At 46.4% G+C, this 8,067-nt stretch overlaps 1 long non-coding RNA gene across 2 annotated transcripts; it reads right to left on the reverse strand.

Annotated features, from left to right (window-relative positions):
* Nucleotides 1-1,244: 1,244 nt before the first annotated feature.
* Nucleotides 1,245-6,792, reverse strand: LOC147339726 (uncharacterized). 2 transcript variants are annotated; one of them, XR_015159014.1, is made up of 3 exons: nucleotides 6,540-6,792; nucleotides 4,749-4,841; nucleotides 1,245-3,021 (listed from the first exon to the last, which is right to left on the reverse strand). It is a non-coding gene; the product is annotated as an uncharacterized LOC147339726 (long non-coding RNA). The 2 variants fall into 2 exon arrangements; XR_015159013.1 differs by having other exon boundaries at nucleotides 1,245-3,777; nucleotides 6,540-6,738.
* Nucleotides 6,793-8,067: the final 1,275 nt, after the last annotated feature.

Here is an 8,067-nt window from a genome sequence, read left to right on the forward strand (position 1 = left end):
AAAGGTAAAGCAGGAAAAAAAAAAAAAGTACTCTGGGCAGGGGGGAAAAAAAGCCTGTAGTCCCTTCAACTTACTTAAAACGAGATTTTATCAGGAGAAGAGAGGTATTTGTATTGTTGGAAGAAGGACTTGCTAATGGTATTTGTACAACCAGAAGGGTTACAAAAAGTTAAGCAGGGAATTTTAAACTTGACTTTTGAAGATTATCTTACACACTCACTTGAAAAATTCACCAGGACGTCTGCTCCTTACCTCTGTCCTCGACAAAGTCGTGCGGCTGGCTGTGCCCTGAGTCAGCAGTCCAGAACTGAGCTCTTTTCATTTTATTTAGCGGGATGGCTTTAAGACCCAGTGTCTCGTACTTCTAGCTTTTTATCGTTTGCTTCTTTTATGGCAAAGCCATCTTTATCAGACAGAAACTGGTAAATAAGATCTGATCGTTTCATCCCCTTCCCTAAGAAATGGCACAAGCAAAACATCTCTGAGGCTGTCAGCCCACCGGAATTGAAAGAGAAATCAAACTGTTGGGATCCAGAAAGGGAACTCTTTCAAGAAAAAAGAAAAAAAAAAATGTTTTTAAAGCAGGAGAGTTTAAAATGAACTCTCATCAGCTGGCATTCAAACACCCAAGTGTGAGGTAGGCAGAGTGACATGGGGGTGTTACTGCACTGTGGAAATGAGGGTTGTCTGAAAGTCCTACAGTCAAACTTCAGCCTCTGGATTTTTTTTTTTTTTTAAGATGTAGAACAGACAACAGCGTTCCTCTCTGAGTGGGAGAGACATGCTTTTCAATCAAAGGTAGCTGATGTGCAGATGAGCTGGAATTTTCCATGAAGATGTTCATTCCTCCCCACCAGCATCAGGCCTTCAGAGGATACTACGTGAAGGTACAGATTGCATCCCAGGCGGGGGACAAATAAGATGTGAGCGGCCTTCCAGCAGCTGAGAGCCCAATTAGGAAGACAGATGAAAACACAAATATTTAAGAAAGTGTGTCGTGTTATAACAGAGTCTCTAAATACTTTTAACAACTCCAGGCCAATTTAATTTACGCGAGGTGCTGTTCAACATGCAAGCACTATGATTTCCCTTTGAACCAATACTACTAAGAAAATATGGTCAAAAGAGTCATGTAAGAGAAAAAAAAAATTGTCACGCCTAATTCATTTTCCCCCTCTCCTAAGCCTGGTGTTATCACGGATAGTGGCGCAGAATTTTCGTTCTTAAAAAAAAAAAAAAGCCAATTTTAAAAAATTGTTTATTGTTGCTTGTTTTGTGTTTCTTTTGTTGTGTGTTTTTTTTTTTCTGAAAGTAACGAGGTTAATATGACCAAGAGAGATGAGGAGTAACATAAAGAGAAAATGGACCATCAGAGTTAATTTTAGTCACAGTCCTGGTCTTAGTAACCGCCAGAACATTTTAGACACAGAATTTCGATACGGTTGTAGCAACCGAGCAAGGAAGATGGAGTTAAGTTGAAAACACACGGTCACTTTTTCCACTGAGTCATTTTGTAGAATGAGGCATAAATATCCCCAACAATCTTTGCCCTGGACATAAAATGGATAAGTCTGAGGACTAGCTCCTATAGTTGATTAGACTCAGTGTGGGACATGAGACCCTGTCTGAGGGCCTCTCAGATGGCAAGGACACCTCAGAAGGGTCACAAGGGGTTCTTGTCTCTGCAGGTTCCCAGCAACCACTCTCCGGACAGTTTGATTCAGACAAAGGACAGACATGGGACAGGGAATATATTCATTCATCCAGCAGACTGCATGGTACCCTCCTGTGGGGCTTCACTGGTGGCTCAGAAGGTAAAGAGTCTGCCTTCCAATGTAGGAGACTCGGGTTCAATCCCTGGGTCGGGAAGATCCGCTGGAGGTGGAAATGGCAACCCACTCCAGGATTCTTGCCTGGAGAATCCCATGGACAGAGGAGCCTAGAGGGCTACAGCCCATGGGGTTGCAAAGAGCCGGACACGATTGAACGACTGAACGACTGAACACATACACCCCTCCTATAGACAACAGGGACCAGGAGCTGTGGCTGAATGTGTTCGCAATATTCCAGGTGACACTTCACCTGGAGATTCCCAAAGCTCACCACCATTGACTCTTCAGGCCTCCCTTGACCAACCAAGAAGCCTTTACAAGGGACCTGAGTCTGACATGATGCTGGCAGGAGAAGTGCAGCCTGCTGTCTAGTCTACTTGTAACCATTCCCAGTGAGACAATCCGAGTTTTTCAGAGAGGGTGCATTTGCAGGGACATTTCATGAATTCCGTGAATGCCTTTCCATTAATTGTCACAGAGATGTTCATTTCCTAAAACGACCCCTAATCCCCCCTTCACCTGAAGTTACCAGTTTTCCCAGGTCAGCAGAATATACCATATCCGTGTTTCTTTTTCTTGGCAAAAAAAAAAAAAAAGACTCTCAGCCAGCCAGCCTGAGAAATGTACCAGGCCCCTTGGACTGCAGTCATTGATTTGTGTTTTGACAAATGGAACAACCTCAGACCCAAAAGCCTAGAAGGAAAAAGGGCTCACACAGTCACCTGTGTGCGTGCTAAGTCGATTCGGTCGTGTCCGACTCTTTGCAACCCAGTCTGTGGACTGTAGCTTGCCAGGCTCCTCTGTCCATGGGATTCTCCAGGCAAGAATACTGGAGTGAGTTGCCATTTCCTTCTCCAGGGGATCTTCCAGACCCAGGGATCGAACCCACGTCTCTTTACATCTCCTGCAGTAGCAGGCAGGTTCTTTACGATTACCACCAGCTGAGAAGCCCACACACAGTCACGTAACCATGTTATTTGTCAAGTCCACTTTGTAAAACACTGTTCTGAAGCAAGCCGTTAATCGAGTATGGTCTGTTTTACTTTTGTAATGACAGCTCCCCTCTGCGTTCACTGTTTCTCGCCAAGTAAACGACACCAGTGTGCCTCAGTAGTCCATCTGAATAGGAGATTTTCCTATTGCCTCCGTCTAGTCCAAGGGTTGCCCAACTACACTCTGGTGCCTCTTTCTGTAAAATAATGATAATGTTTAATTAGAAACCAGACATGCCCGTTCATTTAGGTGTTGTCTATGGTTGCATCCTGGTTAAATCTACAACACAGCAGATTTAAATCGTTGCCACAGAGCCCTATGGCCCTCAAAACTTAAAATATTTACAATCGGGCCCTTTTCGGAGGAAGCTTGCCAAACCCTGATCTTGACACCAGAGACCTCCAGAGTTAGAACTTAGCTTGATAGATGAAAATGCTAGTTGCTGACAATGCAGGCATACAAGTCTATGCGAAGAGCTGCTCTGAGTAAAAGCAACAGAAGAAACCACACAGGAGAGATCTATAGATGTTAGCATATTTTGTTGCTGTGGTTCAGTTGCTCAGTCATGTCTCTTTGTGACCCCATGAACTGCAGCACACCAGGCTTCCCTGTCCTTCACTGTCTCCCACAGTTTGCTCCACCTCATGTCCATTGAGTCAGTAATGCCATTCAACCATCTCCTCCCCTGTCATCCCCTTCTCCTCCTGCTCTCAATCTTTCCCAGCATCAGGGTCAGCTCTTTACATCAGGTGGCCAAAGGATTGGAGTTTCAGCTTCAGCAGCAGTCCTTCCAATGAATATTCAGGGTTGATTTCCTTTAGGATGGACTGGTTGGATCTCCTTGCAGTCCAAGGGACTCTCAAGAGTCTTCTCCAGCTCCACCATTTGAAAGCATCAATTCTTTGGTGCTCAGCCTTCTTTATGGTCCAGCTCTCACAGCCATACATGACAACTGGAAAAACCATCAATCCTTCCACAATTTAAAATATCTTTAAAATTACAAGAACAATAAGGGAAAACATACCAAAAAAAAAAACCCCAAAGGGATTAATGTGCTCCATATCTAAAGAACTGTCCCAAATCTACAGGAAAGTCAGCTGTCCCAAATCTGCGGGAAAGCCAGCTGACAGTTCAACAGAACAGACTGAAAAAGGAGCAGAGACAAATTGCCACTATACAGAGCAGGAAACAGAGCTGGGAAAGAGAGAAGAGATGTTCAACCTAACTAGTGAATAGAGAAATTAAAAATATAATGAAATACTGGTTTCAGTTTGGGGGGAAAAAAATTAGTGAAACAGTCAGTTATGTCCACTTAATGAAGATACTTGAAGGAAGTGATCTTGAGCCCTGATCAATTAGGAGGGGTGGGGTGGGGTCTATTCTGAAGGGCACTTGGCAGCATCTATTAAGAGTAAACACAAGGCCCTGACCCCTGCTGGCTAAGACAGTAAAGAATCTGCCTGCCATGCAGAAGACCCGAGTTTGATCCCTGGGTTGGGAAGATCCCCTGGAGGAAGGAATAGCAACCCACTTCAGTGTTCTTGCCTGGAGAATCCCACGGACAGTGGAGCCAGGCGGGCTAGAGTCCACGGGGTCGCAAACAGTCAGACATGACTGAGCACGCACGCAGCTCAAGGCACCCACCACTGGTTGCTCCCGAAAATGCCCTTAAGCACCAAGCCAGGCCCCCTGGGTTGGATGGAATCCTCCCTGGAGGCATAGCTAACAACCTAAGCATGGGACACGCTGGCCTCCGTGTCCACTGCTGAGCAGGGCCAGCGGCTCGGGTGCGAGAGCAGACGGCTGTCTAAGAAGGGAAGCAGAGGTGATGGATGAGCCATGTCTGTGACAACCGGTGGCTTCAAATCCTCGATTCCAGCTGCTGCAGAGACCAGCTGAGCACCTCTGTCCTGACTTACTTACCCGACCGGATGCTCTCTGTCTCCATTGCAATTTGGAATGACGTTTCTGTTGCCTTCACAGATGTGAACATCCTGTGTTCACTTCTACACAGCCCTACACAGAGAAGAACAGGGAAATACAGGAAAATAAACACATACAATTCGCAATATCCAGTGGAAAAGCGTCCCATCTTTGTCATAATCGGAGGAGTACAAATTCCTTTAAAACGGGCTGTTTCATTTGTTTTAATTCAGTGGCATCTGTGTGTGTGTGTGTGCGTGTGTGTGTGTGCGCGCGCGCGCGCGTGTGTGTGTGTGTGTGTGTGTGTGTGTGTGTGTGTGTCTCCCCTGACACTGCAATTCTCAACCTCAGGAAGGTGGAAGGGTAACACAGTTTATTCCTTTTAGTGCTTAGGTCCTAAACTTTTAGCAACGAAAATCTATTACTTCTATATTTGCAGAGTATTCCCCTTCATTTAAAAAAAAATTAAAACTTACAAGAAATTAAGTGTTATATATTTACAACTCAGACACTAAGATGCATGCATGTCATGCTTAGTCACTCAGTTGTGCCCGACTCTTTGCGACACCATGGACTATAGCCCACCAGGCTCTTCTGTCCATGGGATTTCCCAGGTGAGAATCCTAGAGTGGGGTGCCATTTCCTTTTCCAGGGGATCTTCCCCAACCTAGGGATTGAACTCGGGTCTCCTGCATTGCAGGCAGATTCTTTACCATCTGAGCCACCAGGGAAGCCCAAACTTTAAGATATAGTCAAAGGATTCCAAGCTATTTGATCGCTCAAAGGGAGAAACTGAGCAAAGGGAAGGGCGATGTCGTGATTTAGAGCATTTTATGTTTGATCTCTTAGCAGGCCTTAAATACGGGGTATTGATTACTAGCCTGGGCTGAACAGGCTTGCCATTAGCATGACGAAATCATATATTTTGAGCACTTGAGTGTATTAGATCCTGATGACTAGTGTGGTATGTGCAGTCGTGCTCACCACTACTCCACGACCTTCCTTGCTGTTGTTGTTGCTCAGTCACTCAGTCGTATCTGGAGTCTTTGTGACCCCATGGACTGCAGCACACCAGGCTTCCCTGTCCATCACCGTGTCCCGGAGCTTGCTCAAACTCAGGTCCATTGAGTCAGTAATGGCATGCAACCATCTCATCCTCTGTTGTCCCCATCTCCTCCCACCTTCAATCTTTCCCAGCATCAGGGTCTTTTCTAATGACTCATCTCTTTGCAGCAGGTGGGCAAAGTGTTGGAGTTTCAGCTTCAGCATCAGTCCTTCCAATGAATATTCAGGACTGATCTCCTTTAGGATGCACTGGTTGGATCTCCTTGCAGTCCAAGAGACTCTCCAGAGTCTCCTCCTACACCACAGTTTAAAACCACCAATTCTTTGGCGCTCACCTTTCTTTATAGTCCAACTCTCACATCCATACATGACTACTCAAAAAAACACAGCTTTGACTAGACGGACCTTTGTCGGCAGTCATGTCTCTGCTTTTGAATATGCTGTCTCGGTTGGTCATAGTTTTTCTTCCAAGGAGCAAGTGTCTTTTCATTTCATGGCTGCAGTCACCATCTGCAGTGATTTTGGAGCCCAGGAAAATAAAGTCTGTCACTGTTTCCATTGTCTCCCCATCTCTTTGCCGTGGGGAAGGATTAAACACCCCACCCAGCTGAACTTGGGTCTGGCCACGTGACATGTCTCCCCCACGAAGATGAGAAACGTAACATGTCAGGGGGAGACTTGATGGCAAGGTTGTCATTTTCCTCCACCCTCCTCATCTCCACCTACCTTGGTCCCCACGTGGCTTCAGCAGCAGGGGCCTCGGGCCAACTTGCAGTGACACGTTGCCAGAGCGAGACAGATGCTGCTTTGTGAGTCCCTGGGGTCGTCACTGACTGCACCATCTCGAAAGCTCCCCTCACAGATACGGCGGAAACCCAGGGAAAGACGCCACGGAGGATCTTTGGAAAGAAAAGGAAGTTTGCACAGGCTTCCTGGATTGCACAACACATGTTAACTCTTTTGACCCGCTGTTCTGTTCTCCGGCTATTTTTACACACTGTAATTATTCTTCGTGATATTTCACCAACTTAGTGAGAGGTCCTCCGGCTCTTCTGAGCCTGATTAACACGCAAGTGAGCGGAACGTCTTGGCTGCCTCAGAAGCTTTAATATTTCTAGCACAGCTCGCACTCTGCACTAAATGACACTGCTATCATCATCATCAAGCACGAAGAAGGCCACATTTCTGTAATACATTACCCAGCTCTTGTGTCCCTCGGTGACCCACTCCCACCCCCAGGCTCAGAAATAGAAGAGAAGGCAGCGAGAACCAGCTGCAAGTAATTTTTCCCAGATTCACTCTACGCCAGCTCAAAGACGAGTGTGAGAAGCTTCAATCCTTCGGCCACCTGATGCGAAGAACTGACTGCTTGGAAAAGACCCTGATGCTGGGAAAGATTGAAGGCGGGAGGGGAAGGGGACGACAGAGGATGAGATGGTTGGATGGCATCACCGACTCAATGGACATGGGTTTGGGTGGACTCTGGGAGTTGGTGATGAACAGGGGGGCCTGGCGTGCTGCAATTCATGGGGTCACAAAGAGTCGAATGTGACTGAGCAACTGAACTGAACTGGATACACACAAGTATGCATACTATCTTCACTGAAGGAGTGCACACACGTACACACCTATACACACACCACCTACAGTGGAGTAATGCACACACACAGAAGAAATGCCACAAGAAGTATCTGTATCAAATTGAAATGAAATTTGTATGTTGCTATGACTTCTCAAAAAACAAACAAACAAAAAAAAAGCCTTTCTGGGCTTCCCTGGTGGCTCCATGGTAAAGAGTCCACCTGCCAGTACAGGAGACACAGGTTCAATTCCTGGTCCTGGAAGAATGCTCGTGCCAAGGAGCAACTAAGCCCGTGCATCACAACTGTGGAGCCTGTGCTCTGGAGCCCGGGAGCCACAGCTGCTGACCCCAGGTGCTGCAAGTACTGAAGCCTATGAGCCCTAGAGCCTGTGTTCCACAGCCAGAGAAGCCACCACAATGAAAAGCCTTTACGCCACAAGTAGCAAAAAGCTCTCGAGGCAGTGAAGACCCAGCACGGCCAAAAATACATAAATAAGTAAATTTTTTAAACACCTTTCTTCCCAAAGCAGTAGCAACAGGGGCTTTGTCTTAGACGTTGAGGTAAACATCTGGGGGTTGCTCAGTGAATTTCTGAGCTTCCCTGGGGGCTCAGCTGTTACAGAAACTGCCTGCAATCCAGGAGACCCTGGTTCGATCCCTGGGTTTGGAAGA

The sequence above is a fragment of the Bos grunniens genome, chromosome X, assembly GCF_055505025.1.
Source record: "Bos grunniens cultivar Pamir isolate PY7600 chromosome X, Bosgru_T2T1.0, whole genome shotgun sequence".
NCBI classification, from domain to species: domain Eukaryota; kingdom Metazoa; phylum Chordata; class Mammalia; order Artiodactyla; family Bovidae; genus Bos; species Bos grunniens.